At 42.1% G+C, this 13903-nt stretch overlaps 1 long non-coding RNA gene across 4 annotated transcripts in view; it reads left to right on the top strand.

Moving 5' to 3' along the window:
- Nucleotides 1–13903, top strand: part of LOC142586948 (uncharacterized) — a 72166-nt gene that overhangs the window by 43602 nt on the left and 14661 nt on the right. The gene's annotated exons all lie outside the window — the stretch shown is intronic.

Genomic DNA, 13903 nt, shown 5'->3' with positions numbered 1-13903 from the left:
CTGAGTTACTTGGTGTTCAACCTTGTCGTGTTAATAAATACTGTTCACTATTGATGTCGAATGTGTTTTCATTGAGTAGAAAAGAGATCTTTAACCTGCGTGATATCATTTAGGCCATTCCGCCAGCCTTCTTCGAATCTACCGAACTTGAGCGAACATCTTCGCAAAGACCCAGCTACCATTAGCAATGTCGGTCAACAACAGGGCTGCCTTCTCTCTCTACTACATAACGGCCACGTACACGTATTCTACGGGCGGGATGGGATGCGATTGGCGATGAGGTCACAGAAAACGAAATAAGGTTTCGAATACTAAACGCCGGCTGGCACAAAATTTATAATATATAGGCTCGTTTTTGTTTAGGTGCTGAACAAACACGAGCCCAGATATTTAGTTTAAATGAAAAATAAATACTAGAATAATGTTATATGTACTGACGCATTGATCACGCAAATTGTGATTGTTCACTGGTTTTCTTACACATGCATTTAATATTGTATACAAAAGAGCTGACTTAGTGTATAAATCTTTTTAACGCCTTTTCAAAGAATGAGAAGGGTTATTGGTGCAAAAATTTACGAGGTTTTCTCAGAAATTAAGGAAGCTAATTGCACGGGAGCCTAAAGAGCACCGCTTTATCAATACGTTAGGCGTCAGAGGCGATATTACCAGTACTGGGAAAGTTCTTTTATGAAACAACTTCCAGCATAATTTCACAGACATCAACATCATCCTTGTACACGTGAAAAGAAATAAATTTGCATAGCGAAACAGCTGTCAAAGAGATGTGCGTTGCACAATAATTGATGGGCTGACGTCTTGCATGTAATGTCTCGTATCATTCCGAGTGCTCATGCATCTTTCCTAGGTACTAGGTAACAAATCATGCTCAGAGTTATGGAAAATTCTACTTTATTCTGGCTTTGAGGGTTCAGGAGGCGAGTCGGATGAAGTTTCTTCTCCGTGTAACCAGTATGGAAAAAAACCTGAGTATGGTTGCCCTGAGGGATATGGGGAACAGCAGGTACAACCAAGGCTATGCAATGTCGGAGAAAAGACCTGCCACTTTCCTGATAACACATATAGGCGAAAGGACAGTAAGTGCGTGCCATTTCAAGAATGCGATGGGCGAAAGAAATATCCTCCAAGGAAAGGGAAGGGATAGTGCATCATAGCAGTATTTATATGCGTGAAAAAAAATGTTTGGGGATATGATTTCATGTTACCGAGCCATGTGTATGTCCTATTACGAGAAGTCGACCATAATGAGAACTAAAGAGTAGATAGAACACCGATTACAGAAATACACAGTTTGACACTGATTACGGGACCCTGATTACGGCACGGTGGTTGGTGATTACCTGTTTTATAAGAAACGTATTATACTCCTCTGAAAGCTGCATATAAATCAGCTCAGTAAATCACGGTCTACGCAATTGTACGGTGAAACATCCGTTGTCCCATTCTCGGTTCTGCTGCACCACTAGATAGAGAGCAATGTTTTCTACGCAGTTGTATTGTACTGTTTGCTGTCTGCGTAATGTCTAAGTAAATTCTGCTACAGGCATTGTTCATATTTAGAGTACGTGGGCTAGCCTTCTAGTTATCGTCTTTGTGTGCGTATTACCTGGACTCATTTTAAAAAATGCAGGGTTTTACCTGCCAAAACCACGTTCTGATTATGAGGCACGCCATAGTGGGGACTCCGGAAATTTCCACCACCTGGCGTTCTTAAACGTGCACCTAAATATAAGGACACGGGTGTTTTAGCATTAAGCCCCCGATCGAAATGCAGCTGGACTTATTTATTTATTTGAGACTTATTGCTCACATGAAAACATAGAGCCCGGAACACGTTTTGGTTCGGTACTTGGATTTTGCATGTCGTCGAATTGGAACAGAAGCTTCAACGGCTTTGCGAAAACTGAACCGCCTTGTGGAAGCTTTCCTGCGCAATCTGCTTTCAGCAGCCAGCCCTATACCGACTATTATAACCTACTCATACAATATAGCTAAATTCGGTTTCCCTCTGAATAAATAATTAATTTTAAGGAAGCGAGCGTCATATTTTTTTTATTTCTTTTTGTGACTGGCGCCAAACGCTCGGCCTTTCCCACCAATGTAAACCACATTAAGAAAGCAACAAGTGGTGAAAGCTCTACAAGTAATAGCTGTGACTGTCTTGAAGCAGGCGTTGTAGCTGGAAAACGGTCTATTGAAATCAAATGCATATTTTCAAGAAAATGTAGGCTAAGCAAACCAAGCTGTCTTCGCTACACAGATTTGTATTGAATACCAGCAATAATCCCAAACTAGCTAGAACTTATGACGTGTCCACTTGGTTACTTAGTAGTACGCACCATGAGTATGCACACAATGAAAATTCACCTATTACCCTCCCCCCCCCCCCCGTGCTATCACTCGAACTTGCAAGTCAGCTCCGCTACCGGTGGCCTGGTTTGGACTTCGACTGACAACAATGATGGCAGACTGCGGATGCTAGCAGTTCTCTGGCACTAGCAGCACTGGAGCTATCTAGCGCTGTCTGCACAAAGCTAGCATTCTTCCGTCTTCTTTTTGTCAGTCTGGGCCGTTGGACGTGCGTCACTTGCATAAGGTAATCATACTGCTAGCACGCCACGTGAAGTGATAGACAAGCTGCAACACCTGCTTTAAGCTAAATGCTCTTAAGCATGCTCTGTATAATGGCAATCATTCATTGGGAAGGCATTTCAGCACCAACGAAATACACATCTGCTATTAGAGACGGCAGCACTAAAAGCTGAATGCTACCAGCAAGACAAGCGTTCATTTCCGCATACCCAAGACTGACTTTTACCCACAAGTTAAAGTATCAGTGCTTTACGGCTCAGAGAACGCTCAATAAACGGCTGTGCTTTGGGAACTGAAAGGACACAGAACATGCCTTGCCGACTCGTAAGGAAACAGGGGATTCCAGCTACAAACTCTAAAGCAAGCAGCAACTGCATGACACGCGTCACGTGGCAGTAGGGGCTTCCCTTTTGAAGAACGACATGTAAGCAGCTGCCGTCCCATGCAAAAAATCATGAACTTTCACTATTAGTGATCATCGTCTAATGCCAGGAGGCAAGTTTAAACACCTGCCAGTGGAACTGTTGTGTGCATTGGTCCTAGAGGCATGGAGCATAATTTTTGATTACACTGTCATCAAAACCTTCAGGAGAACTGGCATTTGAAGCTCAACTGATGCCACTGAGTACCACCTGTTACGGGACGACGCTACTCAAGTAGAGGCAACTGGAGAGCCAATCAGATTTCGGATTACTCAACTAGAAATTCTTATTAAAAAGGTGTGTTTTCAAGGTTCGAAAATAAGACTGGGCCTATTCTTGTGTGTTACACTTTTGTTTGATTCTTTGGTAGCTGGCTTGTCGCCACAATCGTAGTGTACCGTTCATTAGGCGGAACTACGTGGTGGTGGAAATTCACTGAAAGTTTTACTCTGAATTTAAGCCCACCCCCCAAATTTGCCTAATATGTTTAAGTATGTTTAATATAGAAGCAAACAAACTGATAACGAAATTTGGCACCATGTTACATTCTTGTAACACAAGAAGGAGTAAGCCTGCTGCAAACATGGTAATGCATTAAGTTACACAATCGGAGGCATCAAACTTCTTGTAAGGCATAAGGAGCCACATTGCAAAGTAAACGTAAGGCACTGTAGGTACACCCCCTCAACGACACATCTGAGCCCATAATGCACTACCTAAAGCTTTGTTCGTTCTCGTTCCCTGTTTTTTTTTTAATTTGTAGCACACTTCTATGCTCCGATCAAATTCTTTTGCTTCCTAATTCACATTCACGCATTGCATCTTTTCGTGCTTACGCGTGTATAATCCGATCCTGATGATGATATTTTGTCTCACTGGACTAGACACCGCTTTTTATGCGTATGAGCCACTGAAACGAACGACTCAAATCTGGCGCCTTAAGATACATAGTGTGTATGCTAGTTCCACACATTAGTATACGCCATTTGTTATTAACAGCTCTCTTCAGCTGTGATAAGAAAAATAAAACACTAGCACTTATCTCGCACCTCTTAGGCGCCCGTTCTTGCGGCTAGCGTCGGCGGGCTCGGCGTAACCGAGCGAACGAGTACGTCAAAAGACGAAAGCGAACGCGAAGCGCAGCTGTGAGTGAAATACGCAAGTAAAGCAGACAGCAGCGCGAAGCTGAACCACGAGGCGGACGGAGGAGGTGGATATGGCGAAAGGGTGATAAGGAAAACGTAGTGCGGCGACAACTCTACCAGATGCGCCAGAGTAGCACGCGTAGTCTGGGACGTCTGTCGGTAACGGCTGTTGTGAATCGCGTCCACACTTCAACCACGCAATAGCTTTCGCGATCTCCGGATTATCGCGACAGTCATTCCGCACTTTGCCTTGCTTACGCCAAATATATCGCGAAATGAAAACTCGTATAAAGCTGCACTCAAATCTCGCCTTAGGAAGTATCTTTATTGTCGGTAACGTTTTCACGCTGCTTCTGCGAGCAACCAATAATTGACCTATGCGTGGGGTTTGACAAAGCGACTCAAACTTTTTACTCGAACGTGCGACATGACTGACATTAAAAATTATGCGGATCCCAATCTCTGTGGGAATCAATGTAAGCTAAGCATTCTGTGCATTTTCCTTTCATTGTCGATAATTAGCAGTGATGTTGACGGCGAAAGTTTATCTTCTTTAGCGTTTAGTGCACCATGACAGCAGAAGCTGATTTTAAACTGTTCGCCTGCGTAGTAACCAGAACACACACAAGGAGGCATTTGCTTGGGGTGGTGTTGTGCGCCGTGCTTCTAAACTTTTAAGAAGCTTGAGTACATTCATTGACTCAAAGGAAGCATCTCATCGTGACACAAGTAATAACATTTAATTTATTTGTTGAGCTGTTCATGCCCAAGCCACAATCCCATTATGAGGCACGCCGTAGTGGCGGACTCCGTAATAATTTTGACACTGTGGTGCTCTTTAATGTATCTGTAAATGTAAGTTCACGAGCGTTCTTTCATTTGGTCCCTGCAGAAATGCAACTGCCGCTGTTAGGATCAAATCCACGGCCTCGATCAATGTAATAGCCACAAAGCCACCACGTCGGCAACATAAATGTTGACTGGACTTTTGACCGTTTCCTCAGTATCGCCTATGCACCTTTAATGCTGCTCTGCTTCAGTACGCCCTGCGTATTACGCTGCATGAAAAATGTGCGTGGTGTCTATTTTTTTTTCAGAAACAGCAGGAACGTAACATACTATACCTTAATTTTTACACCGTTTTTACACCGTTTTTACACCGTCATCTTGTCTATATTAGTCCTATTAATTTCTTGTATGACCTGTTGTTATGCCCATTACTCTAAAATTTCTATCTGGCGAACTATCGTTGTTTTGTTTAAAGAACTTAACGTTTGCGTAAAAAGAATGCATTACATATGTCCGAATTTAGAAATTATTTTCAAGAGCTTGCAGTAGATCTCCAAAACATTATCTCAACGCCGAATAACTTACCATAGCCTCGAGAAAAATTTTCGACGTTTTCCTCTCAAATAATTATCAATTGCCAGCGCAGGCATTGCACATCGCATTGCATACTGGCATTGCACATTTGAGTAATTGTGCGTTTGACTCATTGTTATCCCAATTTTTCTCGGAAACGGCGCTGCGCTCCGAATGCCAGCTATAGCTAAAAGCCATAGCCAAGTCGCAATTTGATTAGAATCAAGTACAAGAAAAGCTCTTTTGCAATATACCCAAAACATCTTCATTAAGTCCCCGAAATGGCAGGTGTGCTGGTGGCCTATGCTTGCACCACCCTAACGTTGAAACCAGCAGTAGTTTCATCCGTTCTTTGTGAAATGTATGAGCACCTTCTACAATGTCTAATCGGAAATAATGAAAATAATTTAATTGGTATGTTATAAAGCATGTGATAAATTTTCCCATTTCAATTCAAGCAAATTGTAACCTAGCAATCTCTAAATTCTTAGTTGTGGTTTTTCTCAACAGCGCATAATTGAGGTAAGCATCCACCACTCACTGCAAACGCGAGTACTCACGTGCTTACCTGGCTTCTTATTTGTAAGAACAGCGCACATGGGTACATTGCACTATGATCACTGCTTTGCGAAAATTGGGAGACAGTGCCCGAAAAATAATAGCGCAACCTAATACCTAGGCAACAGTCAACTCAAAACGCAATCACTACGTCATGTATCGTAACTAAATGCTGTTGCTTTTGTCCATCAGTGGCAGCTCGCTGGGCTATTGAACATAAAATGAATACTACACATTCTTAATATTTGCCCTGATTACACCTGCTTCGCCAACTTACTGCGGGTTCCCTTACTGCAGACGTCGCATCCTAAGTTCCCTGTACAGTACGTATCTGGGCTCTCACTTTTCTTGCTTGCAGTTTCCATTCTAGCAGCATATAGTTACTCGGCGCAACACAAGAGGGTGCGCAAGCTCAAATTACACAGTTCACAAACAACATGAATGTACAGTGTCGGTGACACTCGTGACCCGTGATGACAGCGCCTGAGCACAGGAGTACACATTGAATTAGCCATCACCACATCTGCGCAACCACACATCAGACAACAAAAATCGGTGCACAAATGGCTGTTGCTTGAGTCACCTAAGTAATATTCTCTCAGCTCGATGTCGTACTATAGCAAAGTAACAATTTGAAACTGCAAAAGCTAAGAGGAAGAAATTATGTGAAGAAAAACATTAGGAGACTCCTAAGCGTCACCTTTAAGAATAGAACGCGACAGAATTAACGGGCCCCTGGCTGCTTTGCTTGTCGTCGGACATCAATTTCTTTATTTCTCGCAATTACTTGCTTCTCACTGCAAATACATTATTAACTTTACACAATTACCTGGATTTCATCTTATCGCTATATACTTTATGCGTTTTAATTGGACATTTTCACTATTACAATGTTTTTCTCCGATGCATCATTGCCTTGGACATCCTACGCCACTTTACAAAATTCTTTGTTCTATACGTTGTTCCGTTCGATATTCTGCCTCATCTTACTGAAGGCGCGATGTCTCTATACACTACAAAGTATGTTGTTCGCTTATGTACGCATACTGTGAGTCTTCAAGCAGAATTATTTTTCGCACATTAACAAAAATACTTTGGGGAAACATTTTATGTCTCAAGAGTGAGCGAGTACTCCAGCTGTAGTTAGCGCTGAAGTCTCCGCGCCGCTCTGCCCACTACCGACTGAAGTAATCAACGAGTCAACGCACGCCTCCTTCGAGGACACGTACAGCTTGGCACAGCCTTGGTACAGCTGCACGGCCCTCAGCAACGATGCTCACGCAGCGGGCTCCACTTTGCTCATAAAGTAACTATGACGTAAACGATAACAGCGCCTCTCGTGACCTCCGCGAGAAGCAGAAACTTTCCACTCCTCCAGTTGCGCTAGGGGTAATGTCCGCACTTGGCGACCTATTGCACGGCCGCTCCGCCGCTTTGTAGTTTTCGTTAGCTCTGTCTACCGAAGGTGTTAACGTCCTCAGAAAGAACACATATGCGAGTGACAAGTGTTTTTGAGGGTTTAGGCTTATATTTTAAAGCTCCCTACAATGACATAAAAAATTGGAAAGCAATTTTAACCAGACATCAGCAATCACGAATGGTTAATCGATGCTGATCACGAATCAGTAATCACCAATTGAACAGTAGTGACAAATTATTACTGCTTTAATAATCTATTCTGACTCACATCAAACGATTTTCTGTATTCACAATCACAATATACCTAGCCTAATAAAGCAGCTAAACTCACACATAACACCTGTAATTACCTAATTACCAAACCATGATTCGCCATATCAGGCAGTCGAACTGCAAGCTTCGCATGGATATATCACTAACACCTAATTCACTTCTAACACTAATTCAATAATATAACACCTAACACTAATAATAACACGAAATAACACCTAACACCAATTCATTAACACCTTATTTTGCACGGACGCATGAATTCAAGTATTCTTTTTTCCCCGAACTATAACAGACTGCAATAACTCGTTGTTGCCTGTTTCAATTGATTGACTCATTGTATTACTGTTGTGATTACCACCTTACTTTATTGAATAATGCATTGTAATATTGTTATGTTTAACCACCCTGCTTGGACCTGTTTTAGGTCTGCAGTATGAAATAAATAAATAAATAAATAAATAAATTAATATGCACACGCATCCAGTCCTCTAGGTTGAATGAGGTACCGCAGGAATTTACTGCACTCTAATTTCGTCATTTATCATAAGCATACGCACAATTACCATTTATGCGGCTGTGCGTTGTTCTAAGTACGTTACCAAGTCAGAGCACAACCTGCTTCTTGGTATGTCACACATAAAAACACGTTAATTTGTTTAGGTATTAGTAACCACCCCGACACTCGCATTCAGTAAAGTCTATTTAGGCCATTCTTAATCTCTTAATCACCGTACACATAAGTACCATGCACTAGACACTACAATTATATAAACATTTTGCTAAGTCACTGGCCACAAGGTATTCATTAGAGGTAGCCCCCTCTAACATGCTTGAAACAACTTGCCTTAGTGACCGTTTCACATTCCGAAGTTCTGAAGGTCCTGCGTTCAATCTCCACGTCAGCCCCAATTTTCCTATAACATAATTTACTTTCCACTGGTTATAGGACCTTCCCTCAGAAATTAGGCGTAAACGCTAACTCTTTTCGACCTGTGAATAAATTCTATTATTCATTTGCATCAATTTGGAGATTTCGCTGACATTCAACGAACGGCCAACGCACAACCAACGCACAATCAACGCACGTCGCCGAATCGTATGCGTATCGGGGCCCATAGTCGATCTCCTTAAACGCACCAGGTGGAATGAAATGGCGTGTATGCCTCCTTTGGTCCTGCGTCAACAGCTCGCGTTTAACCATCGCACTCATTTAAAAAAAATTGTGCCCTCGTAACACCTCATTATTATTCAGCTAAGTTTTCCGTAAGTATCGCGGAGCCTGGTAACGAGCGCTCATGTCGCATGCTCACTAATGCAGACACCTGCATTAGTGAGCATGCAGGTGTCTGCAGGTGCAGGTAGTTCTTCTTCTTAGCTTTCGCAGTTTCAAGTTGTTACTTTGCTATAGTACGAGATCGAGCTGAGAGAATATTACTTACGTGACTCAAGCAACAGCCATATGTGCACCGATTTTTGTTGTCTGATGATGATGATGATGTCTGCACTAATGCAGACATCATCTTCAGCTTGCAACTCTTTGTCCATTAGATACTAGCCATTAGTACATGTTAGAATATCGCCCGGCAATGTTCCAGCGTGTAAGATAATTGAAATGAGATCAACAGGCAATCGAACGACACAAAAACGCTGGACCGGCTCTGCACATTTTCTTTCTGCCTATCTTCTCTGCACCCATTTTGTTTCTTCTTACGCAAGCGGAACATTAATTGCTCTGAATTCTAACTAGCCCATCTCTCCGCCATAATTGCTCATGCAGCCAAGATACCTGCAATGCAAGAAACGCATTTTGGCCTTGCATTATCCAAAATATCTGACGTAGCTCTAAACCGAAAGATTACCTCCAGAATCGCCCAGTAGCGTGCCCAGCCCTATGTCGTGGGGTCATGAGGTCATTTAAGATCTTCCCAAATGTACCACCGGTGATACCGTGCTTTTTTGAATGAACTTTATGGATCGAGGAACGGGAACAAAACCCCTTCATGAAAGGCACCTGCTGCTTAGCCCTCTTCATTAACGCCATCAAATGCATTCGTTAAGCATGACTAACCAGTTCAAACAAAGTTAATACTTAATGATAGCATTTCACGCCGGTTCGTTTTGCCATACTGCTAGGCATTAATTTTCGCGCTAGCGTTTTCCGTCCGTCGCCAAGTTGTACTACACAAGTGACCTAGAAACTTCCGAGCTCCATCACTTCGTGACGCCACACTTTAACGTGCTTTTGCTGAACCTAACGGGCTTTTGCTGAACCAGCTAGATGAAACTGTGTGCAACAATGCCATTTCTTGAGACCATATCCAAGTTGATAGATCATCCCGCATGTATGATGAAGTACCCATGTTCGAAGCAAAATGTTCGACACAGTTCCGTAATGTGATAAATGTTGTGTCGGCAGCGGCAGGCAAATGGGGGCCCCCGGCCAGCGAACGCGCGGCGAGCGCCGACGAAGTGAAGGAGACTCGGAGCTAACTGCTCCTGATGAAAACCGGAACGAAGACTCAGCCGGTTCGCGGCCGTTTATTACTAAATAGGACTTCACACGCCAGATGACACCTCCTGATTGGTCCCAGCTTGTCACATGACAGAAGGGGGGTGCGCCATCTAGCTAAACTACTACAAAACATAAATGTATGATAACACAAAGATCTGGCATGGGACAACACTATACTACAATAAGCATATTTTGGATACTTTCCGCACTTTCTGGTATCCTTCTAAGTGTCGGTCTTGGTAACAATCGTTTCTCCCAGCTACCCAGCTAAGGTTGCTGGGTGGCCATAGGCTTATTGCTCTATCATTGGGTTCCTCTGAAGAGGAAACCCGGCTCGAAACCAGCAATGGGACAGGGACACACTTCGCTGCCCTGTGTATTTGACATTGGCTACGTGTCATACTTCAACAAACCTCGTTGTCTCTATTTTGGGTCTTTGATACGTAGCGTGGGCTTGTGCCGCTCTTCCATGTCTCTCTTTTACGCCTACGTGTGTCACTAGCTAGGTGCCATAAGGTAACGGGCGTTGTCCAATAACAATAATTCATACAAAACTGGGTCACCGTGTATGTGGCACGGGATATCTTCCCCATACGGGTCACGTCTTCGCTCTGCGGTGGCATAATTTGATGGCACATTTTGGCCACAGCGAAATGTGAAATTGAAAAAGGGCTGCACATATATCTCGTAAATGACGCGTAGCTGTGTTAGCAATGCGGGGTAGTCATGGATTACATCAATTCGATTCGATTTATTGCCTACATTCACCGTCAGTTAGGATCTGCTGATTTTTTTTTCAGAGTGCGAAGGCCTCTACTCGTCCCGATCTTGGACCCCGACGGACCAACCGATACCGCCGAAACGCCACCATCGTAGAAAAAGTTTCGCTGTAAAATGTTAATTCCTGACCAAGTTTACTAAGAGAAAACGGCTCTCAAAATGTACCTGAAACACTTGGGAGGCGTGATCTCATGTGTGGAGCCGCCTCGTTATAATTTATTAGGTTTTTACAGCACGGAATCCACTAAGCTAATGCCACTAATGGCACTTGTATTGAAATAAGAATATTCGCGCAATTAGCACGCTATGATGCATAGTTGCCAGTCAAGAGGCGCGAGGCTTGCGGAGTGCCCTTTTTTTCGCAGCATGCACTTATCTCACCATTAAGATTGTGCGCCACTAGAGGACATTGCAGTATTTAACGTAGATTCGCTTGTGCAACCAGCACGTGCCCTGACATCAAGCAACGCTGTTTTCATTCTTGTTTATGAGATACCTAAGCCCAAGCCCGTATTTCAGAGCATGTGCTGTGAGAGTACTGTTACCCAGCTTTTTGCGCATGTGGGCATAACCTAATAATATGGCGTAACTCCAAAATGGACTCAACTAGTGAAACCGCTGGTAGATAGCGTCGCAATTGTTTAAGGCCGCCTGTTTAGGCTGCGTTCTCGGCATTCGCAATAATTTTTTCTTTCTTCTGCGAGTGTATTAGTTGAATTCGGTGGTTTCTACGTCAGGAGGCCCGCATTATATCAAGGTTGTCTCTTGTAATTGCTTTACACGTAGCTGCGTCGTTGTAGAAGTCCGAGGACCCCCACGTGTTCCTTGCACATAGTATAGTCACTATTTATTAGTATCAGGGTTGGCAGCCCCTCTGCTTCTTATATAGCTAAAGTGACTATGTCTGCCCGCCTAAAATACTATGGGTTTGTTAGAAAACAAGCCTTGGGGCTCGGGAGATCAAGCACGTCATGAAATATCTCCAATTGTCAGGCAAATCTTCCGAATGTTTCGAAATACAAACCCACAGATTAATGATTTTGGAATAACATTCAAAACTAGAATCACAATCATAATTTATTATTAGAAGTTGCGTGCCATTATAAGTATTTAGTATGAAGCAGGAGGTCCCATAATCACACACTGTATCGGGACCTTTTGTACAAGAACAAGTATTGTAGTTAACATCTCAAAGCAACAATAGCAAATTAGGAAGTATACAAGCAACAATAGCAAATTAGGAAGTATACAAGCAACAATAAAGGAATGGTTACAGAACAAAACAAAGAATTGAATAAATATACCAACAAGGTTTAGCATATATCATTATAGCAGGAAAAATTGTGCGGGAAGAAAATAACAAAAGTTTAATTACAACAAAAGGAAAAAAATGATAAAATAAAAAGGAAAACAAGGACCAAATACTGTAATCCTTGTCGTTAAGCTGACAGTCATGAATGCATTTTTCTTCTCTTTTAAACTGTGATAAAGATTATGAGTTTTTCATTATGAAAGAAAGAGTGTTTCATATTGATATGGAAGGGAATTCTACAGTGTATTTACCATATTTAGTGTGGATTCTTGGTAAAGGAAAACCCTTATTCAACACAAAAATGGCGGTACTATGATTCATCAAGTTAGATGGTGAAATATATTTGGCGGTAGCTCATTATTTGCAAATCCGTATAAAAAAAATCCCTGGGTTCCATTTAGTGAGTCCAGAAAAGGTACAGGTGCCATTCACGTGTAGTATTGAATTTGCGTTAGAAAAGCATGGACTGCAAGTAATTATTCTTATGGCTCAGATCTGAACTGTCTGGTGAGACGCAATATGGGTATTACAGGTGTTTCCCCAACATATTATGCCATAAGTAATTTGAGAGCGGACAAACGAATGGCAAAGTGAGAGCAATGTGATAGGTGTGAAGTTAGGGCGTGTTTTAATGGAGACGTGTATACCATAAGCTATTTTCTTTCTTATACGAGCAATATGATATTAATATTCCAAATTAAAATCAAGTAGAATATCAGGGAAAGATGAACACGAATTTGGAGGAAGGCTGTGAGGACTAAAATTCATAGGTGGAATGGATGGTATAATTTCCTGATGTGAATAGAGTACAAACAATTTAGACTTAGTACCATTACTAGATAGCATGTTAACATTACACCACCTGAGTATATTATCTAAATCAGCATTTAACTTATTAAGCAGAGATGAGATATCTTTATTAAAGGTAAATATAGTGATGTCATCTGCGCGCAGAATGCATTTTGTGGAAGAAAGACAGTTAGGTAAATCATTATTTCTAAATCAATTTTGTAAATGGACCCCGGACCCCGTCAAGCTGCTCCAAGGCAGCTTTTTGTCGTCGGCCTTTCTTTCTTGCGGAAATAAGTGAATCTTGAATCTTGAATTACTATAAACCAAAGACACAAATGGCACCAGGATGGTGCCCTAGGGCAAAGCAATGTTAGTAATTGGCTGTCTCGAATAAGCATCGGAAATAGAAATACTTGAACTCTGTTATATGGTAGCTTGTTATTAGTGAAACAGCACGCCCACAAATGCCAATTGCTTCAAGCTTACACAAAAGGGTATTACGATTTAGGCTATCAAATGTTTGCGTTAGACTGATAAAAACTGGGGTGGTGAGAAATCCTTCGTTGAATAATTTTTTTTTTAGTTGGTGAGTAAGATGAATGAGTGCCAGCTCTGTGGAGTATCCATTGGGAAAAACAAACTGGCATGAAGAGCGGATTTTAAATGTGGAAAGGCATTTCGTTAGCCTTTTTTCAATTTATTTTTCAATACCTTT

This window comes from Dermacentor variabilis, chromosome 7, assembly GCF_050947875.1.
Source record: "Dermacentor variabilis isolate Ectoservices chromosome 7, ASM5094787v1, whole genome shotgun sequence".
Classification (NCBI taxonomy): domain Eukaryota; kingdom Metazoa; phylum Arthropoda; class Arachnida; order Ixodida; family Ixodidae; genus Dermacentor; species Dermacentor variabilis.
The sequence above is the reverse complement of the archived record's forward strand: the minus strand, read 5'-3'. Positions and strand labels throughout refer to the sequence as shown.